Source organism: Triturus cristatus, chromosome 8 (genome assembly GCF_964204655.1).
Source record: "Triturus cristatus chromosome 8, aTriCri1.1, whole genome shotgun sequence".
Classification (NCBI taxonomy): domain Eukaryota; kingdom Metazoa; phylum Chordata; class Amphibia; order Caudata; family Salamandridae; genus Triturus; species Triturus cristatus.
The window spans coordinates 1,474,933,527-1,474,945,820 of NC_140591.1; the positions used below are offsets into that span (position 1 = coordinate 1,474,933,527).

A 12,294-nucleotide genomic window follows, 5' to 3' on the forward strand; every position below is an offset into this window, starting at 1 on the left:
GAGGGGAGCCGTGAAATGTCTGCGGTATGCCCCTGCACGCGCTGATGCGGTTCCAACAAGGAAGCAATAACTACAGTACGGTTTGAGTTTATAGGGCTCTTGGGGGGCCTGGCTCTGCTATTACACGGCCCAGACTACGCCTTTCTACACTCAGCTTCGTGAAAGAACAACAAGTCTTGTCTCTGATAGTTCAGTGGGCCAATGCATCCACTGCAGGGATCTGAGAAGGACTCATGGTCACAGGTTTGAATCCTAGTGTGTCCACTCAGCCTTTCATCCTGCCAAGGTCGATGCAATGAATGTCAAAGAATGAGGTGAAACACCATCGTATGTGTAAAACCAAGAAACCCCTTTGAGTGTGGCGCTTTCTGCAAGTCTCAGTTTGTGTAACAATCTGGGAATCACAGGTGGCTCACAAACCGGGGCTTCTGCGGTGTGAGGCTTTAATGTTGCGCTGTTTTGAAACCACGCATTTCATCCTATTACAGCCGTTTCAAAGTGATTTCCAAATAGACCAGGCATTACGCTATTATCTAATTTCATAGTATTCTCACTTTCTCCTCTTCAAAGAGGTGGGAAGCCGGATCCTGGACCCTCATTTACCGCCCTTAGAGATGAAAGGCGGAATCCATTTAACTGGAGGTGAAGTTGGAGCCTCAAGGTGGCATTGATGTTAAAACTGGTGCATGGGGCCACTTGGCTGCAGGGCTTGCAGGCCTACCTTTTTTGCCTATATATTATAGTAGGGCTAGTTCACCTGAAATGGGGGTGGTTGCAAACTATGGGGCTTTTGTGCTTGTGTGCTCTGCCATTTTTCTTGTCAGGGCTGGCTCTAGGGCGGTGCGACCAGTGCCACCGCACCGGGTGCTGACTTCGCATGGGGGTGCCTGTTTGCTATTTTATATTGTGCTTAAAAGCACCTGGTGCCGCGTTCCTGGCCTCCAGCAATTTTTAGGCAACAATTAATTTGTAAAGAAAACTCTGGTGATTAATGTTCTTCCAGGCCAGATCAGAGTTTTGTCTATTAGAAGTTTTGACCTCGAAGTTTTGATTCATGGTAAGGTAGCGCAGATGGTTAATATGCCTGCTGCAAAGAACATGTACCGTGCAGATCACAAAGTGAATGTAATGGAAACAGGTAAAGGGGTTACTGCTTTTGTCAGCGACTTCCTTTTGTTAGTTGCAGTTTACAGTGAGCTATTAACTGTCATCAAAGAACTGTGGGAAGACTTTAAGTTATAGGTTAGAGCGTATGGATTTTTTCCCCAGACTTTTATTATTCTAATGTTGCAAAAAGGGTTCATTTGGGTCCAAATCTGTTCTTGTTATTAAAGAGAGCCCCAATCCATTGTGTTACATTTTAAATTAAGAGTTTGTGCTTCTCCAGACCAAGGACTCTTCAACTATACTGCCTGCCGGTCTGCATAATATGTGAACCCACCCCTTGTTGTCCTCTGTTTTATGTAACATTTCCTGTACATTGATTTACACACCTATGATAGTCTCTGTGTAATGTGTGTGTTATGTAAAGTGCTCTGACACCCTTCACTTTTATGAGTGACGCTATAAAATTAATTAAATGCATCTGAGAGAGAGTGGTTATGGAGACTGATGAAGGGTGGTAGTGAGAGAATCCGTGGCAGAGGTGGTCCTTGGGGGGGGGCGCCACAAAACATTGTCGCACTGGGCGGCACCAGTGCTAAAGCCGGCCCTGTTTCTTGTGTACATAATTCGGGTGACTGATCGTGTTTGGGGTAGAAATGTCCCCTCCATGGTGTACATTCGTCCACCCCTGCCCTGAGTGGCCGATTGCGAGTATTGGTACCCTGATAATTTATTTTGGCCCCACCTTCACGCCAATATAGTGCATGTGCGAAGGCCTAGGCCTGTCTCTTGACATCAGTGAGGTCCTGTGACCTGGAGGGACACAGGAAGCGTGGCCTCATTTGAACGACAGTGGTCTACCAGCGCTGTCCGTGGTTTCACCATTAGTATGATAGTGGCCGCATACCACGAGTCAGTAATTGTGACCAAATCATTTTGTCTGTGTTACTGGAGTGGAGGGCTGCTGGCTTCTATGCCCTAACCCAGATGCTTGCACTAACATCTCATGTGTGTTATTATTATTTATTTTTGTTGAGGAGTTTTATATAGCGCGAACTAGACCCGAAGGTATCAAGGTATCAGAGCGCTTTGCATGAGCACGAGTTACATTACAGACCGACACATTCATTTTTGTTAGGCAGAGGGAGATTAAGTGATTTGCCCAGAATCACAGAATGTTGAGCGTCCCTGCAGAGACTTGAACCCTGTTCCCCAGCTCCAAGGTCGACCGCTCTAGCCGTTAGGCCACATTCTCTCCCTTGTGTGTTGTGTGTGTGTGGCCTGTGTGGTGCATATAGTCTATAGATGAGTGGACCAGAGGAACAGAAACCTGCGGATTCTATTTTGAAAGCCCCTGACCTCTTTCTGTGCACAGGATGAAGGGGATGTGGTTTTCCCAGACAGTGGATGTGTTTTGCTGACAATCCTTAAACTAGAGGGAGGAGCCCTAGAAAGCGGAGAAAGAAGAGGCAAGGCTCCTTTAGAAGTTTGATTACGTTTGTTTGCTGGGAGGAGCAGCTGGCTAGCTTTTCTGCAGCACTGCAGTTTGGTTGATGGTGGCAGTAAAAGGTGGGACTGCAGTTTCTGTTCATGGTGAAAAGAAACCTTCAGCTGAGGGTAACTGTTAGAAATGGGGGTCTCTAGTTTTTTTTTTTTAAAGAGTTTTATATAGCACAAACTCACCCCGAAGATATCAGGTATCAGAGCACTTTACATGAGCACCAGTTTCATACATTCCTTTTTGTTAGGCACAGGGAGATTAAGTGATTTCCCCAGAATCACAGGATGTTGAGCGTCCCTGCCGAGACTCGAACCTGTTCCCCACCTTCGAGGTCGACCGCTCTAGCCGTAAGGCTACATGGCTTGCATCCTATCCAAGTAGGGACCCTTCCTTTTAGTCAGGGTAAGGGGATTACACAGCTAATATAACCCCTGCTCACCCCCTGGGTAGCTTGGTACGAGCAGTCAGGCTTATCTCAGAGGCAACGTGTAAAGCATTTGTACAAAACCCACAGAGTAATCTTTATTTTATTAAAACAAGACCAAAACAGCAAAAATCCAACATACAAAAGTTAAGATATCACTTTTAAAAGGTTCAAAACAGTTCAGTCCATAGGAAACTATGGATGCATCACTTTTTAGTGCAAAGTACCTAGGATGCATCAAAATGAAGGACGAAAACAGGTGCAGGGGAGATAAGATGCAGTAAACAAAGCAATGCGTTGATTCCTTACTCTTCAGGGGAGGTGATGCGTTGATTCCTTACTGCCAGAGTAGGTGATGCGTATATTCCTTTCTGCGGTGCAGTGGAGGTGAAGGGTCGATTCCTTGTATCAGGGGAGGTGATGCGTCGATTCCCGTCTGCAAGGGGAGGTGATGCGTCGGGTTTTGGACATGCGGCCTCGCTTCCTTACTCCTGGGAAATGTCGATGAAGACTCATGCTGGGTTGATGCGGCGGCAAAACAGGCACTGCTTCGATTTTGCAGCCGCGATGAAACTTCACCACACTCACACCAGTTTGCAAGAGGTACCCTTTCCATTCTGAAGAAGGGTTTGCTCGAGCCCTTGACAGGCATGAATCTTGTATCATGGCCACACTAGGAAGGAATGAAAACATTCCTGAGTACCCATATGTTTTTGGTTGTTCACCAACCGTCCATGGCCTCCCACCCTGAAAATCTATGCCCGTCCCTGGAAATAGATATTCTCCACTGGTGTAATTTTAAGCACATTTAAACCTAATTACTGATATATTGTCATGTTTTGTGAATACCAAATATTAATTTACAGACCAAAATCATGACTTTTGCCCACATAGGTTAAATCTATTCACCAAATGACTTTGTAAATTATTTCCAAAGAGTCAAACTAATCTTAAATAGGAACATCTACCCGAAAATGGCCTTTTTTGCACCCTTTAAGAGATTATCCATTAGTCCAAAACTGGGGAAAAAAAGGCAGTCACCGGCTCAGCCCTTTTGTATCTGTAAAAAGCACGTTCTCCCCTGGGTATCCAGGTGCTTATTAACAGATGCTGATGTTGAGGGTAGCCAACATAATGGTGCTCATTTCATCTACCTCGGAAGGATGTAAGGCTGAGTCTACCTTCAGGATCCAAAGCTGCAATTGTGGGACCAAACACAGATCCCTGCAGGTAATCTAGTGGTCCAGTGAGCCATCAGGCTGGGCTGTGTATAAACCTTCTTGACCCTCTGTAACCCCCACGTATCTCCACTCTCAGCCTGTGCTCATCACTTTCTGTGTAGCTTCAGGAGCTCAAGGCCTGAGTACAGTGTCCTGGGAGACGCAGGGAGTAGTTAAGGCCTAGAGCAGGGTTCAGACATCATGCAGTGTAATAATATATCAATAATGTTATGTAGTGCTTCATACCACACTTCTTTCCTTTCCAAGCGCTTGGAGATTCATTGAGTAGCCAGGGCTAAGCAGGGCCGAGAACTCAGGCAATCCCATAATAATATTTCTTCTCACACTTCTTCAATTTCTACCTGATGTGAGTGACTGGTCACCCCATTTAATTGTGTTACATTTAACGACCACAGAAGACTGCATGGTGGTGTTAGGCTTGCTGGGACTCCAACTGTTGAACTACAGATCCCATCTACATGACCTCACTTGAGCAAAGGGGCTGCTGAGGGGACATATTGCACAGGTAGTGCCACCCACACGCGTGCCTCCGCACCTGTACTCCAAACCCAACATCATGCCACATAGGATCCTCCTTTAATCATCCATCAGCTGGCAGGGGGTTGGGTCCACAAATCCACCCGCTGCATGTTTATCATCTTGAGAAGGCCTGGATGGATTCTATCTCAGGGGGCTTCTTTGCGCTAGATTGGTGGAGGTCCATCTCACTGTAGTCTGTGGGAGTCGTCTGGCTCATTGCGAGGGTAGTCGTGAGGACCACACTCTTGGAGAAAGGAGGGAGTGAGAGATACGGCTCGCACAATGAGCCAATCAAAACATTGATATTAAGGATAAACTCAGATATTCCCAAGAAAGGATGACAGTCAACCAGGAGGTAAAGAAACAGATGAAGGACAGTGACCCCTGCAGATAATGTACACATCAGGATTAACACCCTCTCTGGCCCCTTTCAAACTACAGTGACCTCTTCACTTCTAGGAAGCCTTCTATCTATAGGGCCCAAGAGAACAAAGGTGTCCGTGTTTAGCACGCCCCATGGCGTGCGGACTATTTTCAGCACAGTTTTGATTTGAGTTCAAGATGGCAGTACTCCTGGGAAACCTAAAGACACGCAATGCCTCGCGAAAGGTCGGGGGGGTTGGGGGGCTTCAAACTATAGTGAACCTGTGCACTGGAAGGGAAACTGGAATGATGCTTTTCCTGCTGGAGATTTCCAAGGGCAGTGCTGGGAACCAAAACAGGAAGTGTGTCCGTGCAGGCTCCCTGAGAGTGGTGTCAGTTTCACTTCATTGTACGCGCCATCTTGTCTTTTTTTGTACTGCCACCAAATGGTCGGTCATACCTGTAAAACTCCAATAGAAACTCCCTCCCTACTCCCTACCTTAAGAAAAACACGAAGGCAGAGGTATGAAAAATAATAACTATGAGAAAAATAGCAGAAGTGACAGCAGCAATAATATTACTAATGGCACTTTGTGTTTATGTAGTGCTTCATAAACCCTCAAGCCGTTTCAAAGTGCTATATACTACTGTGTTACTATTGCCCAGTTTAATGATATTCGATGGAGCACATGTTTCTTTTATGGATGCCGTCAGGGGACCCCTGTCCTTCTCATAGGAACTTAAGAACAACCCTTATATGAAGTGCCAAGAGCTGCACCCCACAACCTAAAACTGGGTCTTCTTTACTTAGTAATAATATTTTTCATACTTGAAACATGAAAACATTGAGCACGGCAGAAGGTAACCGTAAAGAACACACCGCGACTGTGAGGGCTTACTATGGGCAATCAGGTGGTACGAACTCCGCAGTTTGGTGTTAGGCCTGTGAATATTAGGAGCAGTTGTCAGCAGGGCACAGAGTGGAGAAGCGGACATCTTTAAAGGGACACCCAGTGACTGGCATATGCATGTACTGAATTTAAGTTGTCTAGTGGGATCCCCGCTGGAGAGCAACCGAGTGCAGAGAGGTGGCGTTCTCTCAAGAGGGCGTCTTTAGTTCTTTTCTGAATTGCAGTTGTGATGCTGAGATAATCTTGTTCCAGAATTTGGGTGCATACCCTGAGAGATCATCAAATAACGAGGCATTCTGGAATCTAAAACCCTACCAGAAATCATCAAATAAGGCTATATTCCGGAGTCCAACACCCGAGCAGACTTCAGCAGACAAAAGGATATTTCAGATTCCAAAATTAAACCACACATCTAACAAAGGACCATTATGGAACACAAAACCCAACCATACATTCTCAAACAAGGAGTATTTTTGAATCCATAGCCCAACCACACGTCATCATACCAATATTCTGGAACCCTGGATCCAAGCACACATTTTCAGACAAATAGGCCTTCCTTTTTGTGCATGTCCCAATATTCGTGCTGCCATACGCTTGCATAATATCCGGTTTTCCACAAGCCTACCCAAGCTGAGTAGCCTTCTGTCACAGTGAGTTGGTTTAATCAGCAATTCAGGTGTGAAACTGCATGTGTGCTCCGTGCACTAGAAATGTTTAGGTGTAACTTACAGAAAAGTGAGAGTGGACCATCCTGATGGAGAGGTATGCAAGCTCCTTAATTCTCATGAACAGATTAGAAAAATGGAGATCTTGCCATGACAAGTGTGATAAAGAATTGATTTTAACACAGCTGAGCAGCCTCGGTTAGTGTGCGTAAAACTTGCAGTGACTGGAAGTGGTGAGAGGTGGGCACATCTAAGTGAAAAGTGGGAAGAGGATGTTTGGCTTGTTTGATGTGCTCAGTTTTTGTGGGTGTTAGGTAAACATTGGGGTACCGGGTACTCCAGCATTTGGTCCACGTAGATCCAGGCCATATCCGTACTAGCTAAAGTTGCATACAAAGTATCTGAATGTGAACATTTAAATCGAATAATAGTTAACCTGGAGGTAGCATGAAGCAGGGATCTTTGGACCAAAGTCGAATTACCCTGTTTCAGGTTGCAAGGCGCGTTTGGCTATAAAAGACAAAAAACTTGGAAGAGAGGGCACAGCCATAGTCGAAAATGCTTCCACACACTTAATAAGCTACATTTCCCAGACTCACAGCCAAAGCCACCAAAGGAGCAGCAAAATCAGGCACACTTCACTTCCGGGTCAATAATGGTAATCCAAGTATTCCAACCCCACCTGCACAGGGTACCCTTTCCTGGCAATAGCGAGTGTTTTGACTCTTCGACTTTCACTTTTCGATATAGTTCGCACTCAGCTCGTTCAACCCTTCACCGTTGTGTTTTTTTTCTCTCCCTTGCTTGGTTCCCTGGTTCCCTTCTGTTCTCTGGTTCCTTTAACCCTTGTTGGTGAATCCTGTTTGAGTACCTTCCTCTCAGTTTGCCTCGTTGTCTTGGCCTCCTCTTTTCTAGTGCAGAATGAGTTTCCATCTTCCGCTCCTACATGAGGTCTGCAGTACGCTGATTTTTCCAAAAAACATCATGCAGGAATGTCTCTCTCTCTCTCTCTCACTTTCTCTCTCTCTCTCTCTCTCTCTCTCTCTCTCTCACTCTCTTTCTGTCTCCTTCTCCATCTACCTTTCCCTCAACCCCCTCTCTCTTTCTCGCTCTCCTCTCGCTCTTTCTCTATCCCTCTCTCTCTTTCACTCTCTCTCTCTTTCTCACTCCTACTCTCTCTCTTTTTCTGTCTCCCTCTCCCTCTACCCCTCTCTCTCTTTATTTCATTCTTTCGCTCCCTCACTCTCTCTCTCTCTCTCTCTCTCCCTCTCTCTTTCTCCCTCGTCTCTCTCTCTCCCTCCCTCCCTCTCTCTCTGTCTCTCTCTCTCTTTCTCTCTCCCTCTCTCTCTTTCCCCCTCCCTCTCTCTCTCTCCCTTTCCCTCTCTTTCTCTCCCTGCCTCTCTCTCTCTTTCTTTCTCTCTCTCCCTGCCTCTCTCCCCCTCTGCCTTTCCCTCTCTCTCTCTCTCTCTCCCCGTCTCTCTCTGTCTCTCTCCCTCTGTCTCTCTCTCCCCCCTCTCTCTCCCTCTCGCTCTCTCTCTCTCTCGCTGCCTTTCTCTCTTTTCTGTTTAGTCTGTTTATTTTACATCCTTGTCCCAGTGCAAAGGGTTAAGTCGACCTCTAATTCTTCTCACCTAACTTGATAAATGAAGAATGTACAGAATCAGACCCATCTCTATCACATTCAGTGAAGGTTAATGCAAGAATCCAAAGGTTGTGTGATAGTTAATAAAGACTACTTAAATCTTCAACCCCTACTCGCAGTTTCACACATATACGTTCCCTGGGACTCTCATGCAGAGGAAATACTCACAAGATCTCTTTTACAAAAATATTGGACTTTGCTATTTGGACACAATCTGCAAAAATGGAGCAAAAAGCTTGAATCATTACAAAAACATTGGGGCATATTTACAAGGGCTTTATCCTAGCTTTTTTGGCTTTTAAAGCCAAAAAAGCGGAGATAAAAATATCGCCCTATTAACAAGAGGATGCCAACATGCATTAGCGCATGTTAGCACCCTTTTACCCAACGCCTCCCTTTGCATCCCTAATGAGATGCAAAGTGGGCGTCACTGGGCAGGTCAACCTTGTAAATATCGCTTATGTCCACATCGCGATATTTACACGGCTGCCCCAGCATTTTAGCACACGTTAGTTTTTGGAGACAACCACTGTTTTCTCCAAAAACTAATGTCTGCTAAAATGCAGACTTAGGCATACCTATAATGGGGGTGGATTGTGCTGATACGACCCTGTGGGTCGTATCAGCAAGGTTATCGCCGTTTTGCAGGGAACATCGCTGGGAAACCAGTGATGTTCCTTGCAAAACGGCGATCTTCCCGCTATCGCTGGTAATTATATCGCCCTTAGGAAACGCGTTGTAAATAACACGCTAACAGGGCGATATAATCAAGCGATAGAAGGCGATAAATAGATAAGCGCTAAGCGCGCTTTGCGTCTATTTATCGCCGTCCTTGTAGATATGCCCCATTGTTTTGAAAATCCCTAGCAAATGTTCCCCAATATTGTGTTGTACTATAATGGACTTCCAGAGCAAGGTAATCTTTTACAATCTTAAGGGGCATATTTACAAGGCCATTTTCGCCGTCAGGGAACCATTGTCCTTCTTATAGGTACTTAAGAACAACCCTTATATAAAGTGCCAAGAGCTGCACCCCACAACCTAAAACTGGTACTTCTTTACTTAGTAATAATATTTTTCATACTTGAAACATGAAAACATTGAGCACGGCAGAAGGTAACCGGACATGGCTTGGCAGTTCGTGATGGGCTGTTCCCATGAGGCACAGGGTCAGACTGATTTGCATATGGCCATGTCTGACCTGGGTTGGTGGAGTGAGCTAAAGAATGATGACGGATTAATCCCAGATCAGTTGACTGGGGGTGAGTGTTTGATTTGCTCAAACGCTCCGTCCATCATCCCCTTTGGTATCGCTTTGTTCGCCCTAAGTTGGCAGGGTATGCCCAGACGTGGGTCCCTTGCTCACTTTGCCACTAGAATCCAGCTATCCTGGCTGATGAGGGTTATGAACCCGAAACCGGTCCCAGGATGCTTGTTTCCAGTCCAGGGAGGACCTGGCCTGGCAGTTCGGCCTGACCTGTTCCCATTGGGTTCAGGGTCAAGACTGATTTGCATATGGCTGGGTCCAAACTGGAATGGCATGGTGAGCACAAAAACGATGGATTTAGGCCCAGATCTCTGTACTGGGGTGAATGTATGACATTGTTCTGCATTCTGTCCATCAATAGTTCTTTAGGTCTCGCCTGACCCAGCGCATGCGCTGGTCTGGCGAGACTTATTGAGAGGGCTCCAAAAAGTGCTACCAGGCCAGCCTAGAGCTACAGTGCATGTGCGCGGGCGCGCGCGCCGTGCTTTGCCGTGATTACTTTCACTTTTGCGGCCGCACGGCCGCTTTGATGTTTAGATCGCGATCACTTTCGGGCCCCACGACCGCTTGGCATAGCCAATAGGTCTCGCTTTTGGGACCTTATAAGTATTTAGTTATGCAACTGTTGCTTGGCTAAACACTTATAAGGTCCCAAAGGCGAGACCTATTGGCTATGCCAATGCTTGTTTTGTTTTTAGAATGACACCTTTCACAGCCCACCTAGCTTTAAAGCGCATGAGGTGGGCAATTTCTTTTAATGTAACTAAAGCAATGTGTGGCAGTGTACTACTATTTACAGACAATATGTTTTACATTGAAATGGCCACTAAATCTATACAGATGTACAGCTTTACTGATTAAACTAATGTGCAAATGATAATGTGTGGAAATCAGGTTTCAGGTAATATTTTTTATTTGTGCATCACTAGGTAAAGAGACATTATTTTTCATTTGTTTTGACCCATTTTAAATCTTTGTTTCCATCACTTCAGAATTACAAACAATGTGCTTCATTTTGGCTTTCCTAATTGCTGAATGTGTACAGTTAATTTACAGGTATTTACATTTTGTTGTGTGTTAACAAAGATGACACCCTACAGCCTTTCCTGTCACACTTCCTGTACCCCAGCAGGACTGTCACATAATTCACGTTACTTTTCGGTCTCTGACTGCAAAGTGAGACTTTGTTTATAAGCACTAATCCCCATGATAAAAAAGCACCTTTGTTTTCTGTCTTTGAAGAGCAGCAAATATGACAAGATAAACACAGTGTTTAAATGTGTCTTTATTTATTGCTTGGACTTTCCCAACCCATGGTGGGTCACGACCCACAATTTGGGAAGCGCTGATCTAGACTGCAAGCTTTCAGGATTGGAAATTCTCCTCTGTAGGAGACTTTTAAAAAAGGGAAAGCATTTGGTGTATGTTTTTAGTTAAAAAAAATATCTACAGAGGCTTAAAAATGTAAACGTTTTCAGAAACAGTTTAGAAGCAGCATCCAGTCACCATTTCCTACCACTGTGCATTATGAAAATCTCAAAATAAATTCACGTTCAATCACAAACATTATTTCTCTGATTCATCTGACATTTCAGCATTTGAAATCCAACAACATTGGTTAATTTAATCAAAGAGTTAATTTCATAGAATTAAACTAAATGTATTCGACTGATTCCCTCTCCTTTCATACACATGTTATAACACAACTTAAGTTTATCACAAATTATTAATTATATTAGAAATAAACATTTTCTGTTAAATCCTCCTGCCCAGCCTTAGCATCATCGTCATTTACCTGGGTAAGCACTGCCACAGCATTGTACTAACGCCCAGAGCCAGATTAAGGTGCTGCCGCCAACAGGCTTGAAGATTGTATACACTATATAAAAATGTTAATAAAAACAAGTTTAAAAAAATAAAAAGAAACAATGATAATCTGGTTGATTTCTTGAAAGGAGTCAATTTCATACAATGAATCAAAATGCTAGGAACTGACTCCTCCTCGATTCGACAGATTATACTTTTCAGAGACTTTATTTCGCCATAGTAAGCCAATTTACATCAACAATAAGCACCTCTACATGGTCAAAGCAAAGCAGCGGGAAACTGTTCAGATCCTCTGCTCCTGCAGATCAAGCCAGTATTTATATACCTTTTGTCAGTAAAATACATATTTGAAAATGGAACATACAATGTAACATCAAAAGCTTATAGAAGAAGACTTATGTGTAGAGTACGTCTTAATTCCACATTAACCAGGTTTGAAGATATGTCTGGTATTATTAGTTTTGGAAAGTTATTCAAGTTAGATTTTAGTCTCAACAAATTCCAGGTCCTGTTAGCCCTTCCGTTGTCCCTACCTTGTTTGATGGATGTATATATATATATATACAAATATTTTATTTGATTTAGGCCAGGGAATGTGGTTACTTACATTATTTGTGGAAATTTATTTCCAATTGAGACTCTTCATTATGAAATTTGTAAGTAATCTTGGCTCTAATGCTTTGAAAAGAATTCTTGTAGACTGGTTACAAAATGCAAACACTATGTTTTTATCATTGTTTGGTACTGTATTGGTTTTACATTTGTGTTTAACATACGATTCCCTTCAGGGAAGTACCATCAAAACCGGTTTTATTTGTTGATTCTCT

At 44.2% G+C, this 12,294-nt stretch overlaps 1 protein-coding gene across 2 annotated transcripts in view; it reads left to right on the forward strand.

The window, feature by feature from the left end:
• P2RY6 (pyrimidinergic receptor P2Y6) overlaps positions 1–12,294 on the forward strand; it is a 273,825-nt gene that overhangs the window by 92,740 nt on the left and 168,791 nt on the right. The gene's annotated exons all lie outside the window — the stretch shown is intronic.